Below are 14,764 nucleotides of genomic sequence, written 5' to 3'. Positions count from 1 at the left end.
GTAGGCGCACCCCCTGCCTTGTGGACTCCTCGTTTGTTTCTTGACATTCACTCCAAGTCCTCTGGATCATGTTTGTTCCAAAAATCACGTCCCCGAAGGTTTCATTCCGTTTGGATTCCGTTTGATATTCCTTTTCTACGAAACACTGAAATAGGCAAAAAAACAGCAATTTGCATTCGGCCTTGGGTTAATAGGTTAGTCCCAAAACTAATATAAAAGTGTAAAATAACGCCCATTAACATCCAAAGCAGATAATATAATAGGATGGAACAATCAAAAATTATAGATACGTTCGAGACGTATCAAGTAGTCTCCAAAAAGGGCCGACCATGTCCATGGCTACCATCCCATCCTGTGCTCCATCATTGAGTATGTGCACGATTCACGTGCCATTCAAGAAAAAAACTGCGTACGTTCCATTGAAGAAAAAATAAATTAAAAACAAACACGCCACCGCGTTATGGTCGAACTTTGATTCGTACACGCGTGGTTCCCGACCCTCCACTAAGTGAACAACTACCAAACGCGTCAAATTATCATGTGAGCTATCTCTTCATCCAGAAATGAGCTCCACCGTGTACCCACGCACGTGTGTTAGGGAATGAGGCACAGAGTACGTGTGTCTGTGCGTGCAATTTTTCTCTTCGTGCACATACTCCTTTTTTGGGTGATTCGTGCACGTACTCGGCCTACGTAGGTGACCATTGGTGAGTCTCACTTATCTCTACATCTCAACATGTACATCGACATCTGCATCTATGTCTACACTACATCTACATATACCTCTACTATAGTAGAACAAGTTTTAAACATGAGACCAGCCATTTTCTTGCATGACACGACCAGCCCGTATCACTTCTTGCTCCTCATCTCTCTCAAAGTGCATCCGGCAGGCGATTCTGCCATCGATTGAGGTCGGTTTGCTCACACTCGGTCCCACATGTTATAAATCTAAAAAGAATATTCTGACCAGCGAACCATTGAAAGAAGTATATTTTCACCCTCAAATGTAAGTTGATGGAAAAATAACCCCCCAAAGTCAATTTTGGTACGATTTTCCCCTCAAATATCTAAAACCAGGTATATCACCCCCTTGAGCGGTTTTAGTGTTCACATGTTAGAGTTTAGGCGGTTTTAATTGTTGACTAGGAATTGACTATTTATTTACACTAATGAAATGGCAAGAACGCCGTCGGAAGCTGCGGGTGTCGTCGTAGTATACCCAATGGACCCCGACCTTCCCTACGAGGAGAGGAGATCATGCGGGTGCCTTTCAAGCTCAAGGGGTCGTCGGGCTACCTCCCCGGCTCGTCGCCTGCCTCATAGTGGGAGCAACTTAGGTACTAGTAACATAGCGCACTCCAAGAAAATTTTGCTTATGTGGCATGTAGTTAATGAGGAGAGAGATCTTTAGAGTAACATAGTAATACGTTGTAGTATAAGTTACTCCCCACTATGACCAGCCTTGGCCTCTCCGAGTGCTCCACCATGTATAGCTGCTAAGCCTGCCATGTAGGCATAAAATATGATGTGGCAAGTTAATTAAGAAGAGAGAGACTAGTTTGGTGACCCCAGGAAGAAACAGTGGAAAGATAGTTTTGAGTCTATAGCTAATTAAATGAAGAAAGCTTAGCAACAACAAACTAAGCACCTATGCATTGGAGACTTGAGTTGCTAAGCCATTTAATGCACGTAGCACCTCATCTAAGCACATTTGCATTGGAAGAGGTCTTAATTCCATATGGTATCATAATATGATATTCAACTCTCTCTTTCTTCATTTAATTCTACGCCACCTCATCAAATTTGCCTAGTACTAGTTGGCATGCATGATACTACTTATAATACTCCCATTACAACCAACCTGGTAGAATTAAAATACCTAATCTAATGGTCGCCGCCCGATCTCTTTGTCCTCCAGCATCCGGCAGAAGAAGAATCATGCAAGACACCGGCTGTATTCGCCGGCGTTGCCTTAGCGGTGGCCTTCATGGGATACAATCGGCGGCGGCCTCCCGTATTCTACATCTCCTCGGTGATGGCGGCGGGCGGGGACGTGCTGCCTGTCACCTCGTCGACATCCGCGGCGGCTTCTTTCTCTGCATGCATGTCGCGGCTACGAGCGCGTCGATGGCGGATGGCGCAGTCGCAGACACTGGAGGCGATGCACGACGTGGCGGCATCGAGGGCAGCGACGATGCCCATGCCACCGTGCTTCCCGACAAGCCGGCGTGTTGCAAGTCGGCACTCTTCCTCGAGCTGTATTGGAGAGGCCTGGTGTGGAACCACGTGCTGGCTTGGTGCGGCAACTGCCTCCGACGGTCTAGGCGAGGTAGGTGGAGAAGCGAGCTGCCTCGCTCGTAACTGCCAGGCTCAGGGGGCCACCCAGACGGCTTTTATGCTGGAGAACTGCTCTTCCTACTCGTCGGATGCCGCCGATAGAGTGGAAAAAATGGTGGAAGGAGGAGCTTGGCCGGTGACCTGCTCCTGAATGGACGTGTGTGGCAGGAGATGGTTTCTCGCATTCCACGCGGTTTTAAATGTAGGTTTTCGAATGCGGCGAGGAGGCCGGTACAGCTGGGAGTGCAGCGGGCGGCGCCCTGGGCCGGCGCGCCGCTTCAAATGGCGGATGCAGTGAGAGGTCGCATCCTCCCTGACCCCCTTGACCGTGGACCTTGATGGTGTACGTCACCTTGCGTCCTGATCTGAGATGCCACGTGTACCAGATGAATGACTCCAAGCTCGACCACCGTGATGCAAGAGGTGCGAGCCGAGGAACACTGTTGGAGACACCCCCCTCATACTGGCCACAATGGGTAGTAACATAGACTAGTAACATGCTTATGTTACTCATGTTACTAGTCTATGTTAGTACTACCTCTATAGTAACAGTCTGAGGGGGGTAACATATGTGTGGTAACATGCATTGATACGTGTGATGTTACTACTTTCCTCTCTTTCTTCATTTATTGCTTGCCACATCATCTACTTTATCTAGACATGTGTGATGTTACTACCTATGTTACTCCCACTGTGGGTAGTCTCAGTGTGTGCTTCTTGTCGTTCTGCGAGTTGACGAGACACATCAAAGTTAATATGTAGTATGAGTAGTATTTAGTACTCTCTCCAAAAAGGGCCGACCATGTCCATGGCTACCATCCTGTGCTCGGTCATTGAGTACGTGCACTATTCACGTGCCATCGAGGAGGAAAAATATTGCGTAGCACTAGGTGCCATCGTAGTGCATGACTCACTTACGCACTGCTTATCTCCATTTTCTTGCATGACACGTGCACCTTGATGCTAGATGTCCTGAGTGTTGGCAAAAGGATGAACAAAGCTCACGTAAAAAAAGAGTGGAAGAACATAGAGCATGATTGGTTTGTTGCCAATATTTGGCTAGCCAAATGTTGGAATTGCCAAATATTGGCAATACCAAGACTTGCCAAATATTGGCAACTTTATGTGAGATAGGCAAGACAACTCGGTAACCAACTAAGTAGTAGTAGTGAATATTTGGCACAATGCCAAACATTGGCTTGCCTATTTTTGGCACCAAACCTATTATGCTCATAGATTCCCGACGACCGAGAAGGAGCAAGGAACCTCGTGGTGGAGCGTCTGCACTCATAATATTTTATATTATTCAGCGATATAAAATCAACCAATCATCTCCAAAGTAGATCGGAAGAGTATGAAACACGGCAGCCCAGTGTAGTACTACATGGCTAACCTACACTATCACCATATTTCTTGGCCTCCGTGCAACAGCTAGCTCTAGTAATCCAGCAGCCCGTATCGCTTCTCGCTCCTCATCTCTCTCAAAGTGCGGCGGGCTGGCATTTTGCCGTCTTTTGAGGTCGGTTAACTCATCACATGTTACCGACTCTTGGGTGGGACAGTTTTTTTGGTGGGTTTGGGGCAACTTGCTCCAATTTAACCCTCATGTTTGGATACTTTAGGGCTATTACAGACCCAACTAGCTTAAACTAATGCTAACCCATGGATCCAAAAAGGGCCAAAGTTAGTCTCGGAAAACGCATTAAGCCCTATATACATGGACATACGGAGTACATGATACGTATACTAGCAAACACTCACCATCAGTAGTAGTTCATTGGTTGGTTTTGATTTTTGATTACGTTGTTGTGCCGCTACCGTCCAATATTCGTGTGTGGTTGTTTCTAGAATAAAAAAATAAGGTACCCCTACTTATGTTACTCCCACTATGCCTAGCCTAAGGTTAGTAGGTGACCTTGCGCTTGGCTCTTCGCCTCTTCCGAAAGTCGAACAATAATGATGGTAATATGGTAGTACTTCTGGCAATCTGACACCAAATGAATTGTTGAACGTCCACCGCTTGTAAGCAAAAGTTTCTCCTCGTGCTGCGAGCCACCGCGCATGCGTTGGCGAGGGAGAAGGCATAGTAAGCAAGCTTCTCATCGTTCTGCGAGTTGACGAGACACATTAAAGTTATTTAGTATGCACTCTCTCCAAAAAAAGGGCTGACCATGTCATGGCTACCCCCCATCCCGTGCTCCAACATTGAGTACGTGCAGTATTCACGTGCCATCGAGGAGAAAAAATATTGCGTAGTAGGTGCCATCGAAGTGCACGACTCACTTACGCACTGCTTATCTGATTATCTCCATTTTCTTGCATGACACGTGCACCTTGATGCTAGATGTCTCACGCGTTGGCAAAAGGATGAACAAAACTCACGTAAAAAAGTGTTGAAGAACATAGATTCCCGACGATCGAGAAGGAGCAAGGAACCTCGCGGTGGAGCGTCCGCAAGGAACCTTGCGCGTTTCCCCTTGTTTTTTGCCGCCTGCCCACCTATAAACAAATAAAAAACATGAACTCTTCACTAACCACTAGAGACGATACATCAGGATGCTAAGTTTAAGATGTTTTATAGTTTATATTGATAACCACGCAAGAAGCCACGCATGTACAGGACACATGCAGCCATGCAAGTACACACGCCAATGCACTATCTCATGTCGATCCAACTCATACACGTACGCGCACAACATGGAGCACACAACGCACGTACACAACACATCCATGCACACACACTCGGCCACAGAATGCACGTGAATAACACATGCATGCGCACACACTTGGCTGCATGGAGGCGTGCACCATCAGCGGCGACGTCCGTTTCATCGTGCTACGTCGAGGCTCGCACACAACGGCACCTACGCATCTCTTGCAGCACCTCTTTGCCATCGTTGCTTAACGACTAGTCGGAGATGAAGACGACCGCAGCCTTGCCCTTAGAGCTAGCATCGATGGACAAGCACGCACGCTGCACACACACGAGCACGTACGGAGTGCCCACGACGTGGTGCGTCCTCAATCGCCTCTACTCCTTCTGCGCACGTTGTCTATCAAGGCGGCTGCATGCCTAATGATGATGTGGGTGAGATCTTCTAGGACTCAGATGATGACGAGGAAAATAATGGGGAGTGGGCTCTCATGCAAGAGCCTTGTTATATGCGGATTCCTAGATAAATAGAATAAATGTGAAGAAAGAGAAAGAGAGAAGATTGAAAAAAGTACTAAGCGATGTTATAGCCAACCTTGTAGCCCACACTACTATATGAGTGACTATAAATGATGGCTATACATTACATGGCAGTTTCTTATAGCCATCAACTGGCTATACTATTAACCATGCTCTTAGGCTGGTCATAGTGCAGAGTAACTTAGACTAGTGTCATGCATATGACACTAGTCTAAGTTACTACCTCCATAATGCAAAGTAACATAGTAGTAGTGTCATACTAGTTGGCTTCATTTATTACCTTGTAGACTCATCCTCTCTTGGAAAGCGCTATGTTACAGTAAGGCAGGTCATAGTGGGGAGTAACTTATGCTAGTGTCATGCATATGCCATTAGTCTAAGTTACCACCTTCATAGTGCAAAGTAACATAGTACTAATGTCATAGATGGCTTCATTTGTTACCTTGTAGACTCATATTGTGTTGAGAAGCACTATGTTACAGTAACATATTATGTTACCACTTCTCCTTAACTATTTGCCACATAAGAAAATTTTTCTTGGAGTGCGCTATGTTACTAGCTAAGTTAGTCCCACTATGACTCGCCTAACATATTATGTTACTCTAAACACATCTCTCCTCATTAAATACATAACACATAAGCAAACTTGTCTTGGAATGTGATACGTCTCCAACGTATCTAAATTTTTTGATTGTTCCATGCTATTATATTATCTGTTTTGGATGTTAGTGGGCTTTATTTTACACTTTTATATTATTTTTGGGACTAACATATTAACCCAAGGCCCAGTGCAAATTGCTGTTTTTTTGCCTGTTTCAGTGTTTCACAGAAAAGGAATATCAAACGGAATCCAAATGGAATGAAACCTTTGGGAACGTGATTTTTGGAACAAACGTGATTCAGAGGACTTGGAGTGGACACCAAGAAACGAACGAGGAGTCCACGAGGCAGGGGGGTGCGCCTACCCCCTGGGCGCGCCCTCCCTCCTCGTGGGCCCCTCGCGGCTCAACCGACCTATGTATTCCTCCTATATATATGCATATACCCTGAAAACATCCAGGAGCACCACGAAACCCTATTTCCACCACCGCAACCTTCTATACCCAAGAGATCCCATCTTAGGGCCTTTTCCGGAGCTCCGCCGGAGGGGGCATCGATCACGGAGGGCCTCTACATCAACTCCATGGCCCCTCCGATGATGTGTGAGTAGTTTACTTCAAACCTTTGGGTCCATAGTTATTAGCTAGATGGCTTCTACTCTCTCTTTGAATCTCAATACAAAGTTCTCCTCGATCTTCTTGGAGATGTATTCGATTTTTGCGGTGTGTTTGTCGAGATCCGATGAATTGTGGGTTTATGATCAAGTCTATCTATGAACAATATTTGATTCTCTTTGAAATCTTTTATACGTGATTGGTTATCTTTGCAAGTCTCTTTGAATTATTAGTTTGGTTTGGCCTACTAGATGTATCTTTCCTGCAATCGGAGAAGTGCTTAGCTTTGGGTTCAATCTTGCGGTGCTCGATCCCAGTGACAGAAAGGGAAACGACATGTATTGTATTGTTGCCATCGAGGATAAAAAGATGGGGTTTATAATTGCTTGAGTTTATCCCTCTACATCATGTCATCTTGCCTAATGCGTTACCCTGTTCTTATGAACTTAATACTCTAGATGCATGCTGGATAGCGGTCGATGTGTGGAGTAATAGTAGTAGATGTAGGCAGGAGTCGGTCTACTTGTCACGGACGTGATGCCTATATACATGATCATGCCTTGATATTCTCATAATTATTCTATTTTCTATCAATTGCTCGACAGTAATTTGTTCACCCACCGTAATACTTATGCTATCTTGAGAGAAGCCACTAGTGAAACCTATGGCCCCCGGGTGTATCTTCCATCATATAAGTTTCCAATCTATTTTATTTTGCAATGTTTACTTTCAATCTTCATCATAAAAATACCAAAAATATTTATCTTATTATTATTATCTCTATCAGATCTCACACTCGTAAGTGACCGTGAAGGGATTGACAACCCCTTTATCGCAGTGGTTGCGAGGATCTTATTTGTTTGTGTAGGTATGAGGGGCTTGCGTGTGGCCTCCTACTGGATTGATACCTTGGTTCTCAAAAATTGAGAGAAATACTTACGCTACTTTTCTGCATCACCCTTTCCTCTTCAAGGGAAAACCAACGCAGTGCTAAAGAGGTAGCAAGAAGGATTTCTGGCGCTATTGCCGGGGAGTCTACGCACAAGTCAAGACATACCAAGTACCCATCACAAACTCTTATCCCTCGCATTACATTATTTGCCATTTGCCTCTCGTTTTTCTGTCCCCCACTTCACCCCTGCCGTTTTATTCGCCCTCTTTTTTCCGTTCCCGTTCTCTTTTCTAGTTCGCCTCTTTTTTCTTATTTCTTGTTTGCTTGTGTGTTGGATTGTTTGCTTGTCATGATGGCTCAAGATAATACTAAATTGTGTGATTTTTCCAATACCAACAATAATTTTTTATTAGCACTCCGATTGCTCCTCTTACCGATGTTCAATCTTGTGAAATTAATGCTGCTTTGCTGAATCTTGTCATGAAAGATCCGTTTTCCGGCCTTCCTAGTGAAGATGCCGCTACCCATCTAAACAACTTTGTTGACTTATGTGATATGCAAAAGAAGAAAGATGTGGATAGTGATATTGTTAAATTGAAGCTATTCCCGTTTTTGCTTAGAGATCATGCTAAAACTTGGTTTTTGTCTTTTCCTAAAAATAGTATTGATTCATGGAATAAGTGCAAAGATGCTTTTATCTCTAAGTATTTTCCTCCCGCTAAGATCATCACTCTAAGAAACGATACGATGAATTTTAAGCAACTTGATCATGAAAATGTTGCACAAGCTTGGGAGAGGATGAAATTAATGATACGTAATTGCCCTACACATGGTTTGAATCTTTGGATGATTATACAAAAATTTTATGCTGGATTGAACTTTGCTTCTAGAAATCTTTTAGATTCGGCCGCGGGAGGCACTTTTATGGAAATCACTTTAGGACAAGCTACTAAACTCCTAGATAATATTATGGTTAATTATTCTCAATGGCATACTGAAAGATCTACTAGTAAAAAGGTGCATGCTATAGGAAATTATAATAAGATGCCCTCCGATTTTGAATCTAATATTAAAGAATTTATTAGTTCGCAAAAGAGTTTCAATGCTTTGACTAAAGAAAAATTGTCTAAGATTGATGAGTTGGCTAGGAATGTGTACAGATTTTCTTTTGATGTTGATTATTTGAAACTTAGATCTATTCCACCTAAGCATGATATCAATGAGTCTCTCAAAGCTATGAGAATTTACATTGATGAGTGCAAAGAAAGAACCGCTAGGATGCGTGCTAAAAAAGATTGCTTTGTGAAAGCGTGTTCTTCTAGTTTCCATGATAATAATGATGAAGATCTAAAAGTTATCGATGTGTCCCCTATTAAACCTTTGTTTTGCAATATGAATCTTGATAACAATGGGATTGGAGATGAGTTAACTTTAGTTGGAAGGCGTCCCAATGATTCAGAGTTTTTAGATCTTGATGCAAAAATTGATAAAAGTGGGATGGGAGAGGTCAAAACTTTACATAGCAATGAACCCACTATCTTGGATTTCAAGGAACTTAATTATGATAATTGCTCTTTGATAGATTGTATTTCCTTGTTGCAATCTGTGTTAAATTCTCCGCATGCTTATAGTCAAAATAAAGCTTTTACTAAACATATCGTTGATGCTTTAATGCAATCTTATGAAGAAAAGCTTGAATTGGAAGTTTCAATCCCAAGAAAACTTTATGATGATTGGGAACCTAATATTAAAATTAAAATTAAAGATCATTAATGCTTTGCTTTATGTGATTTGGGTGCTAGTGTTTCCACGATTCCTAAAACTTTGTGTGATTTGCTAGGTTTCCGTGAATTTGATGATTGTTCTTTAAACTTGCATCTCGTGGATTCCACCATTAAGAAACCTATGGGAAGAATTAATGATGTTCTTATTGTTGCTAATAGGAATTATGTGCCTGTAGATTTCATTGTTCTTGATATTGATTGCAATCCTTCATGTCCTATTATTCTTGGTAGACCTTTCCTTTGAACGATTGGTGCAATTATTGATATGAAAGAAGGGAATATTAGATTCCAATTTCCGTTAGGGAAGGGCATGGAACACTTTCCTAGAAAGAAAATTAAATTACCTTATGAATCTATTATGAGGGACACTTATGGATTGCATACCAAAGATGACAATACCTAGATCTATCCTTGCTCTTATGCCTAGCTAGGGGCGTTAAACGATAGCGCTTGTTGGGAGGCAACCCAATTTTATTTTTGTTCCTTGCATTTTGGTTATGTTTAGTAATAAATAATTCATCTAGCCTCTGTTTAGATGTGGTTTTATGCTTTTAATTAGTGTTTGTGCCAAGTAGAACCTTTGGGAAGACTTGGGGAAAGTCTTTGCGATCTTGCTGCAAAAACCAGAAACTATAGCGCTCATGAGATTTGTTGTCATTTTTAACTAGAGAGTGATATTTAGTTAATTCTCTTTGAATATGATTAATATATAAATTATTCACGTCCATAAATTTATTTTAGAATTTTTTGGGTTCCAGAAGTATTCGAAACCTACAGATTACTACGGACTGTTCTGTTTTTGACAGGTTCTGTTTTTCGTGTGTTGTTTGCTTATTTTGGTGAACCTATGGCTAGTAATAGAGTTTATGAACCATAGAAAAGTTGGAATAAAGTAGGTTTAACACCAATATAAATAAAGAATGAGTTCATTAAAGTACCTTGAAGTGGTGATTTGTTTTCTTTTACTAACAAAGCTCATGAGTTTTTCTTTTAAGTTTTGTGTTCTGAAGTTTTCAAGTTTTGGGTAAAGATTTGATGGATTATGGAACAAGGAGTGGAAAGAGCCTAAGATTGGGGATTCCCAAGGCACCCCAAGGTAAAATCCAAGGACAACCAAAATCCTAAGCTTGGGGATGCCCCGGAAGGCATCCCCTCTTTCGTCTTCGTCCATCGATAACTTTACTTGGAGCTATATTTTTATTCACCACATGATATGTGTTTTGCTTGGAGCGTCTTGTATGATTTGAGTCTTTGCTTTTTAGTTTACCACAATAATCCTTGATGTACACAGCTTTTGGGAGAGACACACATGAATCGGAATTTATTAGAACACTCTATGTGCTTCACTTATATCTTTTGAGGTAGATAATTTTGCTCTAGTGCTTCACTTATATCTTTTAAGAGCACATTGGTGGTTTTATTTTATAGTAATTATTGATATCTCATGCTTCGCTTATATTATTTTGAGAGTCCCTTATAAATAGCATGGTAATTTACTTTGGTTATGAATTTAGTCCTAATATGATAGGCACCCAAGATCGGTATAATAAAAACTTTCATAAAAAGTGCATTGAGTACTAGGAGAAGTTTGATACTCGATAATTGTTTTGAGATATAAAAGTGGTTATATTAGAGTGTGCTAGTTGAGTAGTTGTGAATTTGAGAAATACTTGCGTTGAAGTTTGCAAGTCCCGTAGCATGCATGTATGGTGACCGTTGTGTAACAAATTTGAAACATGAGGTGTTATTTGATTCTCTTTCTTATGAGTGGCGGTCGGGGACGAGCGATGGTATTTTCCTACCAATCTATCCCCCTAGGAGCATGTGCGTAATGCTTGGTTTTTGATGACTTGTAGATTTTTGCAATAAGTATGTGAGTTCTTTATGACTAATGTTGAGTCCATGGATTATACGCACTCTCACCCTTCCATCATTGCTAGCCTCTTCGGTACCGTGCATTGCCCTTTCTCACCATGAGAGTTGGTGCAAACTTCGCCGGTGCATGCAAACCCCATGATACGATACGCTCTATCACACGTATGTTGGGGAACGTAGTAATTTCAAAATTTTCCTATGCACACGCAAGATCATGGTGATGCATAGCAACGAGAGGGAAGAGTGTGATCTACGTACCCTTGTAGACCGACAGTGGAAGCGTTAGCACAACGCGGTTGATGTAGTCGTACGTCTTTACGGCCCGACCGATCAAGCACCGAAACTACGGCACCTCCGAGTTTTAGCATACGTTCAGCTCGATGACGATCCCCGGACTCCGATCCAGCAAAGTGTTGGGGAAGAGTTCCGTCAGCACGACGGCGTGGTGACGATCTTGATGTACTACCGTCGCAGGGCTTCGCCTAAGCACCGCTACAATATTATCGAGGATTATGGTTGAAGGGGGCACCGCACACGGCTAAGAATATGATCACGTGGATCAACTTGTGTGTCTAGGGGTGCCCCTTGCCCCCGTATATAAAGGAGCAAGGGGAGGAGGCCGGTCGGTCCCTATTGGCGCGCCAGGAGGAGTCCTCCTCCTAGTAGGAGTAGGACTCCTACTAGGAGGGGGAAGGAAGTGGGGAGGGAGAAGGAAAGGGGGGCGCCGCCCCCCTCTCCTAGTCCAATTCGGACTAGGGGGGAGGAGGCGTGCAGCCCACCCTGGCTGCACCTCTCTCTCTCCACTAAGGCCCATATGGCCCATTACTTCTCCCGGTAGGGTTCCGGTAACCCTCCGGCTCTTCGGTTTTCTCCGAAATCACCCGGAACACTTCCGGTGTCCGAATATAGCCGTCCAATATATCAATCTTTATGTCTCAACCATTTCGAGACTCCTCGTTATGTCCGTGATCACATCCGGGACTCCGAACTAACTTCGGTACATCAAAACTCATAAACTCATAATATAACTGTCATCGAAACCTTAAGCGTGCGGACCCTACGGGTTCGAGAACAATGTAGACATGACCGAGACACGTCTCCGATCAATAACCAATAGCGGAACCTGGATGCTCATATTGGCTCCTACATATTCTATGAAGATCTTTATCGGTCAGACCGCATAACAACATACGTTGTTCCCTTTGTCATCGGTATTTTACTTGCCCGAGATTCGATCGTCGGTATCTCAATACCTAGTTCAATCTCGTTACCAGCAAGTCTCTTTACTCGTTTCGTAATACATCATCTCGCAGCTAACTCATTAGTTGCAATGCTTGCAAGGCTTATGTGATGTGCATTACCGAGAGGGCCCAGAGATACCTCTCCGACAATCGGAGTGACAAATCCTAATCTCGAAATACGGCAACCCAACATGTACCTTTGGAGACACCTGTAGAGCTCCTTTATAATCACCCAGTTACGTTGTGACATTTGGTAGCACACAAAGTGTTCCTCCGGCAAACGGGAGTTGCATAATCTCATAGTCATAGGAACATGTATAAGTCATGAAGAAAGCAATATCAACATACTAAATGATCGGGTGTTAAGCTAATGGAATGGGTCATGTCAATCACATCATTCTCCTAATAATGTGATCCCGTTAATCAAATGAAAACACATGTCTATGGTTAGGAAACATAACCATCTTTGATTAATGAGCTAGTCAAGTAGAGGCATACTAGTGACGTTTGGTTTGTCTATGTATTCACACAAGTATTATGTTTCCGGATAATACAATTCTAGCATGAATAATAAAAATTTATCATGATATAAGGAAATAAAATAATAACATTATTATTGCCTCTAGGGCATATTTCATTCAGTCTCCCACTTGCACTAGAGTCAATAATCTAGATTACACAGTAATGATTCTAACACCCATGGAGCTTTGGTGCTGATCATGTTTTGCTCGTGGAAGAGGATTAGTCAACGGTTCTGCTACATTCAGATCCGTATGTATCTTGCAAATCTCTATGTCTCCCACCTGGACTAGATCCCGGATGGAATTGAAGCGTCTCTTGATGTGCTTGGTTCTCTTGTGAAATCTGGATTCCTTTGCCAAGGCAATTGCACCAGTATTGTCACAAAAGATTTTCATTGGACCCGATGCATTAGGTATGACTCCTAGATCGGATATGAACTCCTTCATCCAGACTCCTTCGTTTGCTGCTTCCGAAGCAGCTATGTACTCCGCTTCACATGTAGATCCCGCCACAACGCTTTGTTTAGAACTGCACCAACTGACAGCTCCACCGTTTAATGTAAACACGTATCCGGTTTGCGATTTAGAATCGTCCGGATCAATGTCAAAGCTTGCATCAACGTAACCATTTACGATGAGCTCTTTGTCACCTCCATATATGAGAAACATATCCTTAGTCCTTTTCAGGTATTTCAGGATGTTCTTGACCGCTGTCCAGTGATCCACTCCTGGATTACTTTGGTACCTGCCTGCTAGACTTATAGCAAGACACACATCAGGTCTGGTACACAGCATTGCATACATGATAGAGCCTATGGCTGAAGCATAGGGAACATCTTTCATTTTCTCTCTATCTTCTGCATTGGTCGGGCATTGAGTCTTACTCAATTTCACACCTTGTAACACAGGCAAGAATCCTTTCTTTGCTTGATCCATTTTGAACTTTTTCAAAACTTTGTCAAGGTATGTGCTTTGTGAAAGTCCAATTAAGCGTCTTGATCTGTCTCTATAGATCTTAATGCCTAATATGTAAGAAGCTTCACCGAGGTCTTTCATTGAAAAACTCTTATTCAAGTATCCCTTTATGCTATCCAGAAATTCTATATCATTTTCGATTAGTAATATGTCATCTACATATAATATTAGAAATGCTACAGAGCTCCCACTCACTTTCTTGTAAATACAGGCTTCTCCAAAAGTCTGTACAAAACCAAATGCTTTGATCACACTATCAAAGCATTTATTCCAACTCCGAGAGGCTTGCACCAGTCCATAAATGGATCGCTGGAGCTTGCACACTTTGTTAGCTCCCTTTGGATCGACAAAACCTTCCGGTTGCATCATATACAACTCTTCTTGCAGAAATCCATTCAAGAATGCAGTTTTGACATCCATCTGCCAAATTTCATAATCATAAAATGCGGCAATTGCTAACATGATTCGGACAGACTTAAGCATCGCTACGGGTGAGAAGGTCTCATCGTAGTCAATCCCTTGAACTTGTCGAAAACCTTTTGCGACAAGTCGAGCTTTGTAGACAGTAACATTACCGTCAGCGTCAGTCTTCTTCTTAAAAATCCATTTATTCTCAATTGCTTGCCGATCATTGGGCAAGTCAACCAAAGTCCACACTTTGTTCTCATACATGGATCCCATCTCAGATTTCATGGCTTCAAGCCATTTTGCGGAATCTGGGCTCACCAT

Source organism: Triticum urartu, chromosome 2A, assembly GCF_056163025.1.
Source record: "Triticum urartu cultivar PI428250 chromosome 2A, HENAU_Tu73, whole genome shotgun sequence".
In the NCBI taxonomy this organism is placed as follows: Eukaryota; Viridiplantae; Streptophyta; class Magnoliopsida; order Poales; family Poaceae; genus Triticum; species Triticum urartu.
This window is presented reverse-complemented; position numbering follows the sequence as displayed.